The sequence below is a fragment of the Aythya fuligula genome, chromosome Z (assembly GCF_009819795.1).
Source record: "Aythya fuligula isolate bAytFul2 chromosome Z, bAytFul2.pri, whole genome shotgun sequence".
Taxonomy (NCBI): domain Eukaryota; kingdom Metazoa; phylum Chordata; class Aves; order Anseriformes; family Anatidae; genus Aythya; species Aythya fuligula.
Window position 1 is genome coordinate 23,643,967 of NC_045593.1, and position 21,130 is coordinate 23,665,096.

A 21,130-nucleotide genomic window follows, 5' to 3' on the forward strand; every position below is an offset into this window, starting at 1 on the left:
TGTATGTGCAGGGTCTGGAGGTGGAATTGTAAGGGTCTTGACCATCAGAAGCCACAGATTGAAATGACCTGTATCCTGGCCCCATAAGAGGACAAACGCTCACCTTGAATTACTTTCCTCCTTTCTGCACATGGAAAAATCCAACTTGTTGGATCACAAGACATACATTAGAGTAGCCAGGTCTATGTAATGGCTTCAGGTATAATAATCCGTGTGGTTATACCTAGAAGGAGTTGACTTATTTTGCCATCAGAATTTGTCTACTTGCAAGCAGTGATCATCCTTTTATTCAGTTGTGTCTTTGTCCACATTGTAATAAACTGGTACGGCTTTGTTTTGGAGGGAAAAAAAAAAAAAGCATATGTTTATATGGGATGCCTCTAATCATTATTGTTAATATGGTAGAAAGTTTCACAAAGAAATCATGAGTTGAATTAGTCTGTCCTTGCAGGGGAAACGATTTCTAGTATTTGGCCTAAGATAAAATGGGTTTTGAGCTACACGATTACCACAGAGATGATGTGCTTGGCTGAATGTGACTTAGTTAAGGAAACTGAACTAACTTCCTTCAGCTGCCTCTTAGGAAGGCTGAGGAGGGGAAAGAGCTTGCAGGAGGATGGGGGAACTGAAACTTTTCCTGCATGATGGATGCAGATGACAGGCTTGGTTATTACTCTTTAGTCAGTGCTGTTCACAACGTCCAATAGGTAAAATTCCCTAGTTTAATGATTGTATGCATTTTTTTTTCCTCCCAAAATGCAAGCTTGCAAGTTACAGACAAAACCTTGGTTACAGAGCAGAGATGATGTGGTAGTGGAGTACATAGAGATGTTTCTCAGTGCTTATGCAGAGATGTGGCTGTTTTCCCTTCTTTTCATATGTAACTGATCTTTCTAAAAATGTCTTAATTTTAGAAGAGTTTTTGGACACTTGTGTTATGTTTGATCAGAGCTAGACTGACATTGTTTACAGTGGTGTGTCAGAAGTCACGTCTGCAGGAGATTTGTCCTAAGGCCTTTTAGGGTAATTGCTGTGTGAACACCTTATTAGATGTCTATCTAACCCATTTAAAGCATGTTCTTTTTTAACTCTTACTTCAACCCGTGCTTACCTTCCAACTACTATTTTTTTAATTGTATCACCATGCATTCTGAGTAGGGTAAAGATCGTATGGATGACTTATAAAACTATCCCAATAAGATGTTCATCTACATCCCCAAGATAAACACCTTTAGTCTGTTAGTTAGAGGACAAGTGCCTTCTTTGCAATGCATATTTCTAGGTGCTTTTCAAAACAATGGCTAACATTTGGATGCTCTGTTACTTTCCAAGCTGATATCCTCAGAGTTGTGTCATGTGAGCCTTTCCAGCTCATCCCTGCAGCAGTCTACATCACAAGGTCTTTCACCGAAGTGATAAAACATGTGGTGGTTTCATGCTGATTGGCAGCTGAACTCCACCACAAGCCCTCTCTCACTCCCTCTCTGCAAAAGGACATGGGGAGAAAAATGGATGAAAAAAGGCTCTAAGGTTGAGAGAAGGACAGGGAGATATATCACCAATTGCCACCACGGGCAAAACAGACTCAGCATAGAGAGATTCATTTATTGCCAACTACTAACAGACTAAATGGTCCATCCCCCAGGAGCAAACTGCTCCAGCACGGGTCCCCCACGGGTGGGGGCAGCTCCCCCCAGACCCCCTGCTCCTGCGTGGGCTCCTCTCCACGGGCTGCAGCTCCGGCCCGGGGCCTGCTCCTGCGGGGGCTCTCCATGGGCCGCAGCCTCCTCCAGGCCACATCCACCTGCTCCACCGGGGGCTCCTCCACCCATGGGGGGGCTGCAGCGTGGAGATCTGCTCCATGTGGGACCCATGGGCTGCAGGGGGACAGCCTGCTCCACCAGGGGCCTCTCCCTGCACAGCCCGCAGGGGAACTGCTGCTGCCTGCCTGCAGCACCTCCTGCCCTCCTGCTGCACTCACCTGGGGGCTGCAGGGCTGCTGCTCACTCTTCTCACTCCTCTCTCCCTGCTGCTGTAGCACAGCAGGTTTTTCCCTTTCTTCAATCTGCTTTCCCAGCAGCCCACCCAGTGTTGCTCATAGCTCAGCTCTGTCCCTTTTGCAGCTGTCTGGAGCTGGCTCTGCTCTGACACGGGGCAGCTGCTGGGCTCTGCTCACAGAGGCCACCCCACAGCACCCTGCTACCAAACCCTTGCCATGTAAGCCCGCTGCAGCTACTTTTCATTTTCACTGTGTTTTTCTGTGTTCCCCATGTGTTCACTCCCCCTATTGCAGACAACCCCCTGGTGAATTAGCTACAGCAGTCCATCACTGCTCGGGCAGAGTGCCGTGCCGCCAGCCACGCCGTGCGGCTGATGCCCCCGTGGGCTGCAGCCCCCAGCGCACCAGGACTCGGCAGGAGCCCTTCCGTGCACGCAGCGCGCCGCCGCAGCGCACCGCTCGCCGGGCTCGCCCCGTAAGCACCGGCGTGACCCAAATCCCTTCCCCGTCAGCCTTCGCAGGGCCGCGCCGCCGCACACGGGACGGGCGGATCCGGGGGCGGTGCGGGCCGGGGGGGGCCGGCAAGTTTCCGTCGGTGCCGGTCGCTGCCGCCTCCCGGTCGCGGCGGCCCCGCGGCGCTCAGTGTCAGTGCGAGCGGCGTCGCCTCGCTGCCCGCTGCCTGCCTGCCTCCCGGCGTATGGCGTGGGGCCGCCGGCGGCCGTGAGCGCCGGGCCATGGAGATGTCGGACCCCAACCTGTGGACGGTGCTCTCCAACTTCACCCTGCCGCACCTGCGGAGCGGCTCCCGCCTGCGCCGCACGCAGAGGTAAGGCGGCCGGCTGCCCTTCCGCGGCCCGGCCGGGTCTCTGCTCCTTTCTCTTTCGGAAGAGGTCCTTCGCCCCGCGCACCCCCCTCCCCTCCTCCTCCTCCTCCTCCCTTTTTATTTTTTTTTTTTACAGACCTTCCGCTCGCTCTCAATTGTTTGACCTTTTATCCGGAGCGCGTACTTTATATGGACAGCTCAGGAGAGCCTACTTTGTTCGGTGCTCTTAAAGAGACAGGTTTGTCTCCCTCCGATGGGCCTTTGTAGGCGCGGGAACGGCCCTTTCTGTTTCCCTGTACCATTTTCCTCCGTGACAGAAGGGGGGAAAAAAGGTCTGGAAATAGCAAGCACTAGATACAAGGTAGGGTTGTGCCGCTAATGGGCAGAAGAGCAGCAGTCCCCAGTGTCTTGGTCATTTTTTTGTGCTGCGCCATCCCCTCGCAGTAAAGTGTGTGCCTCTGCCACAAATAACAAAACTTTATAGAAGTTTATAACTTTGTTCGTCACCACCCTGTTTGCCATCTTGAGACCTACCGGTTGTATTGTTAAGCCCTGATACGCTCCTGTCTGTGAGACTGACTACCTTTGGTGTTACCGTACGTGTTAGTGTGTGGAAAAGTTAACACAAAGAAGGCAGGATAGAGGCCGAGCAGAGCCGTAGGCTCCTAAACCTTAAGAATTTGCGTAGTGGTGTTTTTCAAAAGGAAAAAATGACTGTAGAATGACAGGTTAAAATAATAAAATCAAGTGGCATGCTTCACATCAGTGCAAAGGTGTTCCTTCAGCGTACGTCAAACCTTTAAGTAACTAACTCGCTAGTTGCAACTGATGGCTTATTTTATTATTAATTATATCATTATTTATGTATATATATATATATATATCAGTAATTATATGGTTTTATTTTTTTTTTAAATGCTTAAATAGCATCTAAACAGTGTGTCCAAATATGCCTTAAGCATTTTTCTGCTGCAAATATGTCTGTGTTTAAAAAGGAGAATGTGCTGGGGCTTTTTCACATCTTTTTCACTCTTCTTAAGTAGGTTTTCATCTATGTGAAAACCTAAAAATAGTTCTTTTAAAGTACGTGGCGCCAAGGCAGGCCAGGGAGAGAGACCGTGTTAGAACTCACAAGATGCATGAAATATGTGTGTATCGCTTCTTAATTTTCATTTATTTCAGTATTTGGATGCCTTCCTATTTCTCACATCCGTTTCATACTATGGAATTATAGAATAGAATCACAGAATCATTTGGATTTCTTGAAATATATGAAAGATTTTTTTAAAGTAGCTCTGTCCACTCTCTCAGTATTCTATATATATGATGTATATGCAGTTGCATTTTATGTATTACAGCAGTGTTCAGTATCTTGCACCCTCTCCTAGCAAAACCAGTATGCGACATCACTGTGAAACTGAGAGGCTAATAGTGTTGTTTCAAAGTTGCTTACTGTTAACAGGCCCAGAAAATGATTCCAGGCTGGTTCCCTCACGCTCATACCTTGAGGAGCTCAGCCTCTCCTCTGTGTCCATTCCCAGGGGAGGGAGGGCTGACTAGCCCAGCTGTTACAGTTCTCTTCTTGAAGGCGGACGTGTCCCTTCCACCCCTCCACCCATAACTCATTGAGTGATGTAAGTGGTGTATACCAGGTGATAAAACTTTCAGAGGAAATAATATGGACACTACAGATTCTCCTAGTTCTGCTACAGAAATGGGCTTTGGTTAAATATGGTGCCAGCTGGATCTGTGTTTTCTGAGCTCCATCTCATCTGGACTGTCTTCAAAGGCGCACTGTCAGTCACGGACTGTGACTGTTAGATGAAAAGACTGGAAGGATAGCTGGTTACATGCCACAGGATTCTTCCTCTTCCTAGAAGACTGCTGGGTAGTGGTAACCACTCGTGTTCTGTATAGCTTTCCAGGCATTATAGAGGACCAAAGAATATGAACAGGCTTGAAGGAAGTCTGGTTCCTGTGATCTGCATCTGCTGGCTGTGTTTAAGTTGAAGTATTGAGCCTGATGATCCAAGATTTTTTTAAAATTATTTTTCCTAGTAGTAACACTGTCCATAAAACCACCATGGTTCTGCGTGAAAACTTGGAAATGGATGTTCACTGTCCTTTCCAGTGGGATCCATAGCTGGCTTTGGAACTCCTTGACAGTGTGACAGCTTTAATTTTGTTCTGGATGGGTGTTTTTCCCCCCCTCTCAGCTTTGTCCTTCCTGCAGGTTCAGTTACTTTTGCCAATACTACCGGGATTATCCTGGCCTGGTACAGACCGTATAGGTTCTATGTGCACTACCCTTTCTTTTTGTTTAGTATTAATGAGAATTGCCTGCAAATACTAATGATTTTGTTTCTTTCTTTGTGCAGATTTCTTTGATGGAGGAATTTATTTCACTTCGCTGAAATACTATTAAATAAAGAACCAAAATTTAGCCTATTCTCCTTTGGGTTGCAGCGTTAGGCATGGCAACAGGGTTATAACATGGACATAAGACTTAATTTGTGGTCTTGTTTGCTCACTAAAGTCTCTCATTAAGATTTATTTTTTTTTATTCCTGCTTTTCTGCAGTAGACCTAACTGAATTCAGTTGCAGCAGCTCTTGCTAGAAGTGATACCTGAACAAGAAATATCCCAGCCTGACTTTCAAGTCATGGAGTGGGTTTTCAGGACTGGCAGGTAGAAAAATTCTCTTCAATTATAAATTGGAGGCATTTGGTATTCAAATGACTGAGCCTATAAATGACATGGATTACACCATGTCCTTTTACAGAGAAGAGGCATGTATACAACCACATTAACTTCCTTTTCTGTTGGCATAGGTGTAAGCCCTTCATTGTACTAATTTCGGGTTCCTGCCTAAAATGGCATCCAATCTGGATTGGAGAATGGAGAGGGAACATGAGAGTAAGATTGTCTACACGTCTATTTACAGAGACAGATACGTAGATCTACACACGGATGTGTGTACACAACACACGTACCTTTTCGTATTTTAAAATAAGTAAACTTCTGCTGCTGCATACTACCCTGCACAGTTAGCTCTCTCTTCTGTCACTTCTCTCATGTGTCCACAGCTTTTGTATTTTTTACAAAACAAGCAAGCAAATGATTATTTTGTATGTGTTTTTTCTCACACCACTCTGCGGTAGTTGCACTGAAACAGCATTGTTACAATCACTCTTGCTTTGGGTCAGAGTGGTTATTTATCAAAGGCACAGAGTTGGGAATGGTTGCCCAGCTGTTTCTCAGCCAAAGTAGACTTTGGGATAATTTGTGTTGAAATTTCATGTTATTTGTGTATGGTCACTGAAGTGGTATTAAAGAGGCTTTCCTGATAGCGGATTAGCCAATCATCAAGTAGCCCTTCAAACATTCTAACAATTCGTAACCATTTCAGAAACATACAGGAAAAAAAAATATATCGAAACTCTTACTGAAAACTCTTTCTGAGAACAGAGTTGTCAAACTTTGTTGTAGTTTTACTAGTTTTGGGACAGTCCGTTTCCTGGAAGATACAGAGCAGGCGTTTTGAGCTTTTATGGGTTGGCAGTTTGAATAGATAGTGATTAATTCACAATGTAAACACCTGCTATTGGTTATTGTATAGATTTTTTCTTTACATGATATTATGTGTAAGTATCCTGTAAATTGATTGTTTATTCGATAGTAGGTGTTAAAAGGGGTCCTGTTGGTGACATAAAAAAATATATGTATTAAAAAAATTTATATTTATTATCATAAAAACAGCCACAGGAATTAAGTATCTTGTGCAGATGCCAGCTGAATCTGTCAGTGCTCCAACTTGAGTTATTCCTCTTTTGGTACATTACAGGACCATTGGTTACAACTTACAAAATATTGCTTTTTTTTATTGTATTTGTGTTACTTTAGTGTATGTTTGGGAGTGCAGTGATTAGAAGAGCTTTATCTCTTCCCTGCTCTCAGCCCTCTGAGTTTACCTTAAATCCTGCTTGCAGGAGAAGGAGATACAGGTGTTTATTGTCCTAATAGACATTGCATATATTTAGGAAGATGATCTTTATCCTAAATTTAGGGGGAATAAGAAATAAGTATGTGCAGGCTATCTGCTTTAAAACACATTGCCATCGAATACGTGTTGTTAAAAGGTAATCTGTTGGACTAATGATCCCACTGCTTCCTGTGCTAGATAGTGAAGTGTTAATGTAGCTTGGTAATTTTATTTCCTTTCATTCACAGTAGGGGTTGTGCATTAGGGGGGATAGTCTTATAGTCTCACTGTCAAAGTGAATGCACTTTTGTTTTTATTCTGGTTGGTTTACTTGGCCAATCTTTTTGTTCAAGCAATTAAATCTCTAGTTCTGCTTACAATTGAATATTGGCAACAATCAGTTTTCTTCAGTGAGCCATCATTGTTTCTTAGCTTCAGCTAGACTGGTGAAGATTCTTCTGGTCACATTCCTGTATTTTTTTTTTTTTTTTTTTTTTTTTTAATTCTTAGAATTAAATCAAGATCTTCATGGTGTGACCAAAGGCTCTGACTGTAGAAAAGCTATGGAAAGCAACCATAAGACTTATAATAAAAAAAAAAAAAAAAAAAAAAAAAAAAAAAAAAAGAAAGCTTAGAAAGTGCTTGAATATGCTGCAAGCCATAATTTTATTCATTTATTTATTAACCACAGTGGTTAGTGTCTGCTGTTACAGAGCAGGAGACAGTCTTTGTCCTTACCCAGAGAATCAAAAGGACAGTAGTCCAGACTTCCCTTCATTAGCTATGGCTGTTGGGATACATCACACAAAGCGGGCACGTTACACAGAGATTTAGTCCTCCCACTTTGTTTGAGCTTGTTTTACATCTGTTGTTGATGTCCTGCAGAGCCATTGAAGTTCTTCTTCTATTAGAAGTTGACTGATCCTTCTCAAATGTAATTTTTAAGCATTAACAGGTGCTCACTCGTGGTTGTTCATAGTTGCCTCTTCTGTGGCACCTTCTGTCAGAGATCCAAACTTCTGGTAGCAGTAAGCTCGCACACTTCGTTGTGTGGCTGCACGTACTGATTGGTGGACTTGGGTCTGGTAATCCTTTGTCAAAGCTGGAAGTGATGGATAGATAAGGATCCCGGGTTGGGCTCCCCATGAAAGAGGTGCATGTTTCAGTTTTTGAGACTTAGAAAGTAGAAAACTGAAGTCGAAATTATATGGTTAGATATTGGATATGAAACCACTAAGTAGCTGGAACCGCAGTGTTCAGAATATGAAGGTACTGCCAACTGATTTGGGTTGAACATTTTTAATGGTGCTTACTAAGTGGCACACTAACTTAATAATGGTGTAAAGCTGTTCCACAGATCACACTGAGTTCTTTTGTGTATATATTTTCACATATATAGGCTGTAGACATGGATCGGGATGTTATGTCACTTAAATATATGCATATATATATAGTAGGAGGTAGTTTCATTGAAAGGAACACTGTTACGGCACAAGGATAGATGTATATGTAGCTTACTGTGTTTCCCAAATTGAGAAAAACAGTAAGCTTTGTTAACCTTGATTCAGCCTTGTTCAACAGGTGTGTCAGATTCAATAACAGCTCATGGATTTTCTCCTGAGAACCTTACATTTGCGAAGTCACTGACGACAGTAACTCTGGAATTTTAAAGCTTCTCGAGAATACAGTGTTAATACATAAAATTATGTTTAGGCATGGTACGTAAGCGCTGTGTATTGGGCTCTTTATTTCATTTGATGTGAGTGTTTATGGTGTAATGCTGTGTCCTTACCTTACTTAATTTTAATGGGACTTAAGTTTTCTCTGGTAAAGATGTAGGAGAAGATCACCCAAGCTTTACATTCTTGGCATTTTTCCACGCATTTCTAAAACCATACTTTTCAATACTTCTCAATACTAATGTTTCAGTACTTTCTTTATAGGAATGCATATTCTATATACTGTTGATATTGTTGATATTTGTATTTCTATATACTATTGATGTATTTGTATTAGTTACATCTGCTACAGTGTAATCCTGCACCTTATTAAAGCTGAGATAACTTCCAGTACAGCCTTAAATCTCATGGTCGATCAGTTCTCTGATTTTCTTTGAAATGCTCAAGCCAAATTGAATACTAGCAAACTAGAAAAGTCCTCTTGGCATGGTTCCCCGTAAATATAAACATATCTCAGAAATGTTGTAAACCGGAACAATTCCCAGATTGATCTACCCAACAGAGAGAGCTCAGAACTACCAACTGCGCATTACTAGTATTCCTGCCACTGACAGATAAGTACAAAAATATTGGGGTCATGCCAGAATAAATATATCAGCTTTTTCTCCCTTTCTTTCAGTTAGTAATGGTCTTCCCTAAATAATTGTTTAGGAGTAAGGAAAACCGTCATGCTCTATTGTTCCTGAAAGATTATAATTATTATTGTAAGTAGAATCTGTTATTCCCATGAAATACCGGCATGTTCAGTTTGGTGATTAGAAAGTAAAAACTCCTGCAATTTCCTTCTCCCACCCGTTCTTTTTTCAGCATATGCAGTAATTATGGAGATATGTTAACATGTAATAGCCTGCTTTTGATCCCTATCATTTGGCTGTAATATAGGTTTAAAATGATACGTTAATGAAAACATTTTAAAAGGTTACCCACAAGTTGATTTTTTTAATCATCTTATGAAAATGTTGAAGATGATGTCAAGGCACTGCTTACTGATAGGAAAATGGTTGTTTTATCCATGAACTTTGTGTCTGTCTTGATGAGGCTGGTTTAGAACACATAATTAAGAACATCCAAATAAATCATATGTAAATCAAGGACACGTATATTGTCTTACAAATATTTTACCCTAGTTTGTGTGTTTGCGTGTAAGCATTTTTAAAAATCTATATTCATGATAGGTAGATCAAGGTAGCCCTATGTAAATTCAAGTGTGTTGATTTGGTTACTGAAGAAATACTCTTCCTGATGTGGCTTAATTTGCTGAAACAAAGACTAATGTCAAGAGTTGCATATTGAAATACTTTTACTAAAAATGTCTATACCCTCAGACCTCTTAGTGCTTGAATATATTCTTGCAATGCAGAGTTTAAAAAACACTATTGCCTTAATGGCAGTAAAGTGGTTATAAAAAACAATCTGATTTCTTGTGTGTCAATAAGGGAATACATCAGGCCGAAAACTTACTTGTCTGACAGAATTCATATTTTTCAGGGGACTTGCATGACTGTGATCTTATAGGAGAAGAAATGCGAGCAATATCAGTGGATTCTTACGTTTATTTTTATATGCATCTGTATATAAGTACACATCCAGACAGACTAAATACACACAGGGGTGCACAGACATTTGTATACATAAATATTCAAGCAGTAGCTTTAAAATAATACTTGTTGAGAACTTGATTATTAACATTATAAGGTCAGTTCAACAATCTGAAAAAAATTACTCTTGTGCTTTGTTGAAAGACACATTGAATTGAAAGAAGCTATTTCATCTGCTAGGGGATTTATGCTGTTTATAGTGTGCGTTTATACTATAGCTTTGGAAAATTACCCAAGTAAAGCCATTTCTGATCTTGCTTCTGGAAAATGTGGCTTGTCTCCTAAAACTGAAGGAGGATTCTGGGCTCTATTCCACCACTGGAAGAAGTAGTTGGTTTATTTGATATTTTTATTTGTTTATTTGAATATGACTAATTGAAACTAGCATAGTATTTACATTGTGAAATATCATGAAATCTACTTGCATTTCCGTTAAGAAATGGAGAGAGAATTCCACTTTAAAAACATCCTTTAATTTCCAAGGAAATGGTATTAATATGAATTTTGTCTGGAGTTTAACTTGAGAGGGCTGATAAATTAAAAGTCATTTTGTTCGAATGCTGGTACTTGTTATCTGGGATTGTTTTAAGTAGCACTCAAAATACTTGTAACTGGAACAGTAGTTGAGAATGAACTTTTCATTTTCTCCAGCTGCTTTCTTTACTGCATTTGGGAACAATGTGTAGTCAGTCTTCTCTTGCTGACTGCTGGGCCCCCATCATTCTGTATGGGATTTGGCACGGGCCCACGAGCAGAATTGTACTGCTCAAAAGAGATTTGCACACGTGGAACGAGACGCAATGTTGAACCCTTTGCTCTTTTTACACATATCTGGGACAGAGCAGTTTGTATAATAAAATTTGATATGTTAAAGCTGTATGACAGAGATGAGTTTCTGCAAAAAGCCTTTACTTTATTTCTGAAATACATTTAAATATGATGTTTTAATGCATTAGATTTGAATCCTAAAATTGTTAGGGGGAACATGGGGACCGTGTTTTGAACTAGCTGACCTTCCTTTGATCAAAGTGTGAGTATAATGAATCAGCTTCTAATTTACATCTATGTTCTTAAAGCTTAAAGCTTTGAAGTTTCTCTTTGGGAAACTGGTATTATCACTTCTTGGGTGAGCTGCTGAAATTATCTGGAAAGATATTCCTACACAAAAATGTATGGAAACATCAGAAGTAGGGAGGAAAAAAAATGGCTGCAAGAACAGCTAATTTTGTAACTACTTACTTCAACCTCCAGTACCCCTCCCGTCCCCCCTGCGAACCCAACTAAACCCAAGTGGAACATGAGAACTTGTTTGTGTGTGTGTTGGCGGGGTCTGACGGAGAGGCAGGACCTTCCTCCAGCCAAAAAGGTGGTGACGGTCTGGGGAAGTGTCCCACAGGTGGCACTGCAGCGGCCACAGCAAGTTCTCTCACACTCTGTAGCCAAACAACAGCAAGGAACCCAAAAGGGAGTTTGTCAGAGAGTGAATGAGACATGAGATCTGAAACTTTGGCAGGAGGGCTGTGACAAAACACAAACCCATAGAAAGTGGGGCTTCCTTGGTACTTCTGTTGACGGAATTATTTGCAACAGATGCGTGTCGTTTAATTTAACACTATATAGCTTAATGCCAGTGAGCCTAGAAATACTAGAGCCAAGTTATTCCTTCAGACATGGCTATTTCCTGCTGGTTACAGTGTGTGCTGACTGAGAAAGGGCAAAATTATTTATTAGAATGTTTCAGTAGATAAATACCTATGTTTGTAGATTTAACATAGTTCAAGCATAAGCATAATCAGTTCTTGGTGCATCGGAAACGGGATAGTGATGATGAAAATAATTTAGAGTTTTAAATTTCTACCAAGTGTCTTGGTGTTTACCAGAATTTGTTATTAGGACAGCTTTCATAATGCAAATCAACACACAGCTTTTCTATTTCCTTCTATGGAAATTGGGAAAAAGATGTGTGAATGTTAACCCATTCATCTGACAATGTTGTTCACGATAATTCATAATTAGCTAATGTCCTTTGTGATAATAATGTTAACCCTCTCACAGTTAACTGATAAAAAAAAAAAAAAAAGAATGTGTGTATTTGTTTTACAGATTTCCTTTTTCAGGGAGTCTGTTTGTCTGGCTGCTTCTTACGCATGGGTATGTCAAGGGAATTTCCATAAGTGCTGTAACAGTAGAAGCAAAGGCAGTCAGACAAGTCCAATATGCTCTATTCACCTTGTCTGCAAACACCCCACGCAAAAGGATGATTATGTCAGTTCACTGTACAGTCAAGTCTTACCAGAACATCTTCCTTGCGCTTCCCCCACATGATGGACAAAGAAAACGTGTAACACGCTTTGTAAGCAAGGGTTGGTTTTTGTTTTGTTTTGTCTTTTCCCTTACCTGGAGTTTGGTGATTTGGCTTCTCCCCCTGGCCCTTCTGCCATGTTTTGATGATTGAACTGTTCTGTTTGGAGGCATCTGCTCTCCATCTGTGACCTATGACTAATGAGAGAACATGAGTTCTGTTGGGAAATATACTTCAATCTCATTTTTTTTTTCTTCCTGAGTGTCTCACATGTTCTATTCTGTCTTGCCAAATGTCAAAATATTATCTTTTGCAAGTCTTTGAAGAGTGATTGCTATTGGTGGAATAAAATTTCTAAACCAAAAAATGAAGTTTCTTCACCCTTTTTCTTACATGTGTTCCCCAAAGCTTGGAACAGAAAATTCATTTTTTTTCCTTTTTGGTATGGAAATGTTTTAAAGGAAATTCAAAACATACTAGAGTATATGAATATACTAGATTAATTTATTAAATATGCAAATTGTTTGTGTGGGTCAGACCTAAGCATTCAGTATTATCTATAAATTAATACCTTTTAGCCATCATGTGTTTCCTTCTTCTGATTCATAAATTATAAGGCAAGAAGAAACCAGTAGGATTACCTACTCTGACATTCTACAGGAAACATGACATGGAGTAATAGTGCTAGAGGTTTAGTAATTTGGTCTTCTCAGTCAAGGTAATGTGTTTACTTAATCATTGACAAATTTGAGAAAATGAACACTCAGAAAGCCAGGATCCAGGAGCTAGAGCTTCAGAAGTGGTATGCATATTCAGTGCATGCTAGAAGTCCAGCACCCAAATGAAATGAGATATCGCTGAACATCGTTTTAATGCACAGGTAATATGTGCATATGAAATATTGAAGTATCTGCAAAGGTTTAGGTGATTTCATTTTAAGCATTCTTTTTTACGTGAAAGTGTTACTGTAAAAGTAAGTATTCTAACATATGCATGCTAAAGATGCATATAACAAGATATTGATAGCCAATGTAATTAATCTATTTTATGGAAAAGCTCATACAAAAAAAATATTTTGTAGTTATGGACATTGTTAGTGTCAGAGGAGGCATTAAATTTCTTGAGCTTCTTGCTCGGAGGGTTGCATTACGCAGTGGCCTCTTTGGAAGCAGATAATACCACACAATAAAAATGAAGGTTGGAGGTACCTTTTTAATTCTGTTTTTCATACACATCTACAAACATTTTAAAAAAATACTTACAAATATTTGTGTGGTCAAAAATATTTTTCTTCTGTGGAGACTTTGTTTACTGAACCACTTTTCTGAAAGATACCAAGGAACAGTGTAAACAAAACACTCGTAAACCATGACTGGGGGACTTTGCTTAACAGTAGATGATAGCCATTGTGTGCTTGAAGGTAGTACTATCAACACAACCCTTGAAGATAAATGAAGGCAAATGTAGGACTTCCACTTCAAATGCTGTAGAAGTACAAGTAGTTAAAATATAATTCTTCATATAATGATTTGTGAGGAATGTGGTGCTTTGTTTGTCTGATAAGTGAGTGGTATAGGACTTTGTTTTTAAACTATTTGTGTTTAATACAAATTTTATGAGAGCAATGCCAGTTAATCTACTGACTCGGGCATTTATTAGATGGTGTATTCCCACGAGTCCTATGTCAAAGTGAGGGCTACTATTCCCTCAAAAATCTTGCAGAACAAGGGAAACTGATGCAGGAGGCAATTTGCTCCTGCCTTTATGACTGTGGGGGGACTAAAGGTTTTGTTTGTTTTTTCTTTCTTTAATTCTCTTATGGTGGTATCCACAAAGCATAGAACATTTTAAAAACAAAAGTAAAAATAGGAGAAATGGCAGTTTTGTCCTTTCTGTACATTGCTTCTAAAGGCATACTTCTGCTGTGATGCAGATAGAAACCTTAAATTAGGTAATGGGCTAATGGGCCGGATGAGTAGTGAGGTGATTACTCTTCCTGATGGCTAAGAATTGTAGCACACCCTTTTTCTGTCACCTTACCTCATCCACGCCCTCTTCTAACCTGTTGGAGATGTTTGTCTCATCTACGTGTTATGCCTAAGTTTTTAGACTGTAAGCTTTTTCCAGCAGAGGCTGTCATTTGTTGTGTATGATGTCTAGAACAATGAGGTCTTGGAGTAGTATTGCACATATAAAGAGGAGTAATGTTTTTCACAATTATGTTCTTTTGCACGTTGCACCAAGTCATTTTATTCTTGAGAGCAGCAGGAGATGTGTTGTCTTCTAATTTGTGAACAGATCTTGAAATAGAACTGGACCACTCCAGTTTTGCCTCATTTCTTTAAATTGACTCCGTTGCAGTCTAAAGAAGGAAGGCCACAGTCTGAAATGGTTTTACAATTTTGAACAACAAAAAACATTAAGTCAAAGTTTAGTTTTACATAAAACCTAGAGAAAAAAAACACCTAAAACAAATGCATTTATCACTTATCCCAAAAACTTTATCAGACAAAAGCATCATTCTATCTACCAACGTCTTTTTTTTAAAAAAAAAAATAGACATATGTTTATTGGGAGGAATACCATGTGGCTGTACATTTGTGTACATGTGACTTTCTGGTTTCCAGAAGAAAAGAGATGTATAAAAACAAACACAGATTACTTTTTCACATATTTGTTGTATTTTAGTATTGGAAAATAAAATGCACAATATTGTTAATGTACTTAATGAGTATAGTGGTTAGCAAGATTTCAAGCAAATGCATTTAAGTGTACTTAATTTCAGTTGATTTGATGTTTTTAAGTAAGATGGAAAGCACCTTCCTCTAACAGTAAAAGATAATAGTTTTGCTTAAGGCTTACTGGATATTTTTTTCCTTCCCTTCTCCCAGTAGACTGAATTTATAAAATGACAATATTGAATGACTACTATGTACTACTTGTATTGAAAATATGTGTCTTGAGGGTATGATTTCTCTTGAATTATCTCTTGAATGAGAAATTTTGACTTCCACTTTGTACTGTGGTTGCACACCACCAGTTTGCCTCAACAAGATCATTGAATTTCTATGCTTGTCTTCACATACGTAGTACTGATAAGCTTCTGAGGAGGCTATCAGGATAATTTAACTACTTTTTATACTTGGCTAATGCTGTGATAAGAAATTGATTTGTTAAGTGTAGCAATTTGTAATTTTCCAGTTTAATCTTAAAACATCCTCATTGCACTTCATTGTCATCAGTGATAAGTTGTCTTGAATGATCGTGTTGTATGTATATAATAGTTTCAGACCTATTTTTGTTAGTCTGGCAGTTTTCAGAGGCTTGATTCCATCAGAAGGTATGTTGGTTTCAAATCAAGTGTTGGCTGAGAAAAAACAGGGGTTTGCTTAACATTAATATTTTTGCTGTCAAAATGAATAAACCTCCTCTTCAGTTAGCTCCTTGAGATCTTGAGAAGCAACCCCAGGCTGAAAAAAGCATATTCAGCTGGTCTGGCTTTCTGGATGTTGGATGTTTGTTTTTTTTTTTTCAAAAGTGCATGCTTAACTACCCTTACCCTAAAAAAAAAAAAAAAAAAAAAAAAAAAAAAAAAAAAGAGAGAGAGAGAGAGAAAAAAAAAACGTAGTGATCTCTAATGATCTCACGTGGTTGGCAGCCCAGATTCATCTGAAAAACAGCACTGTGCCCTGCAGCACCATACTGGGGTGTGTGCTTAAGACTGACTCAGAAGAGATCATCATCATTTCCTGCAGCAAGCTAGTTAGCCTAATGCTGCGTAGCATGAGATGTGGCAAAATCACAGCACGAGGTGATATGGCTACAGGCATTTGGACTATTAAAGCTAGACTTGTAAAGGATATGACGTCTAGTTTTCTATCATGTTGCAGCATTTTTCTCATCACTACCAAAGATGAATGACATGTTACTACTTTTCTACAGCAATAAAGTATGCTGTGAGACATGAGTGAATAGGAAGACCAGAATTTGTCCTTTGGAGGCAGTAACTAAATTAACTTTTAAAGGTATAGCTAATCCAGCATATTGAATAGTCAATTTAAACTAACTTGTTTTTAGATCTCTACTGAGCTCTAATATATCAAGCCTACAAGTATCAGTAATGTAATTTTCAGTCCAGCTTCAGTCCCACAGAATTCCTGGGAGCCTTGCAGATTTCTGCAGAATGATACTGTATCTCCTGTGTCTCTGATTCCCTGTGTTAAATAAGTGTGAAGATGTTGTTATTTTTCATTTACTGGAAAAATAATTAAAAAAAGAAAAGAAAAGTCAGGGAACGAAACATGCTATTTTTCTGTAAGAACTTTAAGAAATAAAGGATCTGTATGAACTTGTAAGCAGTTCCTTCAATCATGTGACATGTAATTGAATGCTATAGAAGCAAGAGATTACCAAATTTCACCAAGTTTCAGGAAAAAATACAAATTACTGAATGCCAGTTTACCAAGGAATGTCTTGGTATATTGTTTTTAATTTATTGCTAACTTTTTAAAGTTTAGAGTTGTCATTACTTTCCTGTATCAGCTAAATTTGTGCTGGTCACAGTGAGGTAAAAGATTATACATCCTAGTAAAAACTAGTCAGATCTCTTTAATCAGTTCAAGCTAGGTTGAGAAAACAATCAGTCACTTTTTAATTGGTCACACACCCATATGTACATCAAATTCGTTGTCCAGCCCTTCCTAACTGTGTTACCATGACCTGCAAAAACTTTCTTGAGATTTTGAAGGACTGAAAAATCATTCAGGTTTAATGTTGAGTTATACATTTGTAAAAGGGAGTTGATTTTAAAAGCATGTGATTGTGTTAACATGGATTTATATGAATGCTTTACCATTCAATTTGTCTTAAAAGGCAGAATCTGTTTATATGAGTAATGGTGATTTTTATAGCTGTCATTTGAAGACAGAAAATAACAATGAATGTCTCTCCTCTTTTATTATAGAATCATAGAATCACAGAATGGTTTGGGTTGGAAGAGACCTTTGAGATCGCCCAACTCCAGCCCCCCTGCCATGGGCAGGGACACCTCCCACCAGACCAGGCTGTCCAAAGCCCCATCCAGCCTGGCCTTGAACACCTCCAGGGATGGGGCATCCACAGCTTCTCTGGGCAGCCTGTGCCAGGGCCTCACCACCTCTGACTAAAGAACTTATTCCTAATAGCTAATCTAAATCTACTCCCTTTTAGTTTAAAGCCATTACTTCTTGTCTTATCACTCCACTCCCTGACCAAGAGTCCCTCCCCAGCTCTCCTGTAGGCCCCCTTTAGGCAAGGTCTCCCCAAAGCCTTCTCTTCTCCAGGCTGAACAGCCCCAGCTCCCTCAGCCTGTCTTCATAGGAGAGGTGCTCCAGCCCTCTGATCATCCTCATGGGCCTCCTCTGGACTTCACAGAATCACAGAATTGTCTAGGTTGGAAGAGACCTTCAAGATCACCTAGTCCAACCTCTGACCTAACACTAACCAGTCTTCCACTAAACCATATGTCTAAGTTCAACATCTAAACGTCTTTTAAAGACCTCCAGGGATGGTGACTCAACCACTTCCATGGGCAGCCCATTCCAATGCTTAAAAACACTTTCAGTAAAGAAATTCTTCCTAATATCCAACCTAAACCTCCCACCTGGTGCAACTTTAGCCCATTCCCCCTTGTCCTGTCACCCTCAAGCTTTCTACCTCGTCCTTTCTATCCTTGAGCAGATCAACACATGCACCTGACTTGGTGTCATCTGCAAACTTACTGAGGGTGCACTCGATCCCCTCATCCAGATCATCGATAAAGATATTAAAGAGAACTAGCCCCAGTACTGAGCCCTGGGGGATTTGCTCCAACAGCTCCATGTCCTTCTTGTGCTGGGTCCCCATAACTGAACACAACATTCCAGGTGGGGTGTATATTCAATACGTTTGGCTTTTGCTGATGTTCTCTTGTCTTTCATATACATGCATTGGTTTGGCTTTTGAGCTCAATATCTGCTGGAGGTGATTTGTAAAGATTTGGAAAGTTGGGCAAGAGCTTATATTAGTAGAAAGTCAAATGTTTGACAGATTACATCACTGAACCAAATCAGAGGTTTGGGGCATCTATTTTGCAAAATCCAGGAGATGAAGGATTACTGTTCGAACTGTCAGAATGTTCTTCCTTACTGTTATAAAGGTTAGAAGACCACAGATTGCTACATTTAGTAGTTCCACTTGAACATATCTTTATCATATCAAAAGGAAATATGTAGAAATAGTGCCAAATCAAAATTTCAGTGGAACAGAATAGTTGTGTATTAAGCTACTTAAATTATTTTTAAGTTGTACATTCAATTTGAAGTCTTCTTCATTCATACGGCTCAAGATGGCTCGTAATCTGCAAGACTTAAATGATAGAAACACAGGCGTGAATCTCAGAATAGCAATGATGATGATGCAACCTCATGGCAGTAAGCTTACATAAATGTGTGGATGGGCATGTTTTTAGCTAACATAGTGATACTTCTTAACAGAGTTTGAAGACTAACACGTGATGTGGTTGATAGAGTGAAGACATAGGGAAAGGGGGAAATGCATTCTTGCTGTAGGATGCCATAGTACTGTTTTAAAGAGAAATTGAGTGTTTCGTAGTTCTAAATCCAGCATTACTCATAGGCACAAGTTCTCATTCAAAACAGGATCAATGGAAGGAAAAAATGTGAGATATTTTTCTAATTTTTCTTGTAAGTACGTTTCTCTTGTTTATTCTGAGATAACAGCTGAGCTCTTGTGTATTTATATGTAATTAACAGTTTATAAACAGGGGATGCTTTGTAAAACAGCTTTTTGTAAGAGAGTTCTAGCTCTCCTCATTGTTCATCTTTGACACAGATTCCTTCACAGCTTTATTCTTTTCTCTGTCATGTCTCTGCTGATCAGTACATTACTCCAAGCCAGAGTTTTAACTGAAGTAAAAACCAAAAATCCAGACACATCTGTTCTTGCAGGATTACAGAGTTTTGAGATTTTTTTTCTAAACTTTGTGATACTAGAGTTCTTGTAGGGATGGGCATGTGAAGGAAAAGGACTACACATTGAACCACGCTATCCAGTTTCTTCACATGTCCAAGCCAGCCTTAATTTTTATTTGGATTTGTATAGATTTTAACACATGGTTTTCTAATGCAGAAATCTTTGTGGATTAAAGTTAGTTTTTGACTGTTTTCAGGTGTTTAATGTCTACTAAGTCATACTAGAACTTCTGTTTAGGGTTGTACTAAGTCTTTCTGTTGCCAAAACAGGGCCTGACACACAAATTTCCAAGAAAATCCAGAAAAGGAAAAAAAAAAAAAAAAAAAGCAAAAACAAACAAATACAAACCATACCTTGAAAAACCAAAAACTTGGAGTTCTCAAGTCATTGCATGAATCCAGAAGCTAGAAGTTTAGGAGTAACTATAAGTACTGCATCGTACGGTTACAATTGACAACACACTTACTTTGGTTTCTTTAATTTTCCTGCAGTCCTGCTCGTGTTGGAATAAATGTTATTTAAACAGTTAAGTTTTAATAGAGATGTATGCCATCCCATGTAGCATAGCGGTAGTGTTTCCTGTAGCACCTCAGGTTGTTCTTGCAGCTGCCTTCAGTGCTGCTAGATCTGACACCTAAAGCTATTGTTGCTGTTGTGGTAGAAAGGCCTTCAGAGCCGTGGTTGGTAAGTTAACCAATGTATTCAAAATTGAAACGTTAACTATAATTATCACTGCTTGTTCTTTCCCCTCTGCATTTGGATGTTATTTTACTAGACCTCTTACATGATACTTCATTCCTGACACATCAGGATGAACTAAACAAATCTTTATTGTGAAATGGTTCCTCGTCAGATATTAGCTCATAGCTATTTGCATGGTATAAAGCATATCCTTGCACACTTTCTTCCTTTTCTTCTTTCTGATATGTTGAGTCATTGATACTTGCTTTCATGAATCCTCTGTGACCTACTTCTATTTGTGGACAATTAGTGCATTACTTTGGTAGTGAAATGCATCTTTCCTGGTACGGGTATTTTTACAGGGCAAAGTATATGCAAAAATCTTTCTCATAAACTGCCTGTATACTCTATCCTGTGTTTAAGATGGATTTAGTCTTTTCTCTATATTCTTGTGGTTTACTATATCACCGTATAGATTTAAGTCCAGTACAGAAAAGGATACCGGGCATGAATGTTAATTTTCAGTTGTCATTTTGCCTTTTTTCTTTGATCTTGATTTTTCATGAGAAAATAGGATGTTACGAGCCACTGAGGAAATCAAGACAAATATTAACAAGGAACCAAACTTACTTGGTCCTGAAAATTGCATGTTGACATTACCCACAGAAAGAAATACTGGTAAAGGCAGAATGTGGATGGATTTTCTAGGCCACATTCATTCTTGGAGATTCATTTCATTAGAACTCTGATTGGATAACGTAGTGTTGGATGAAGTTCTGTTTAAAAGCAATGTAGTGTTTTTGTTTCTTTTTTTTTTTTTTTCTAAAAATATTGCTACTTATTTTTCAGTAAATTTTCATGAAATATAACCATGTGGAGAAATTTAAGTTCAGATTGTGTTTTGCCAGTCACCAGTTGTGGGAAAGAGCATGAAGTATACACCACAGCAGAAAAGAAGAAAGAGTCTGTCTGAGAGATTGCAATGCAGCACAATT

At 39.3% G+C, this 21,130-nt stretch overlaps 1 protein-coding gene across 3 annotated transcripts in view; it reads left to right on the forward strand.

Moving 5' to 3' along the window:
* Nucleotides 1–21,130, forward strand: part of MAST4 (microtubule associated serine/threonine kinase family member 4) — a 200,719-nt gene that overhangs the window by 94,417 nt on the left and 85,172 nt on the right. The gene's annotated exons all lie outside the window — the stretch shown is intronic.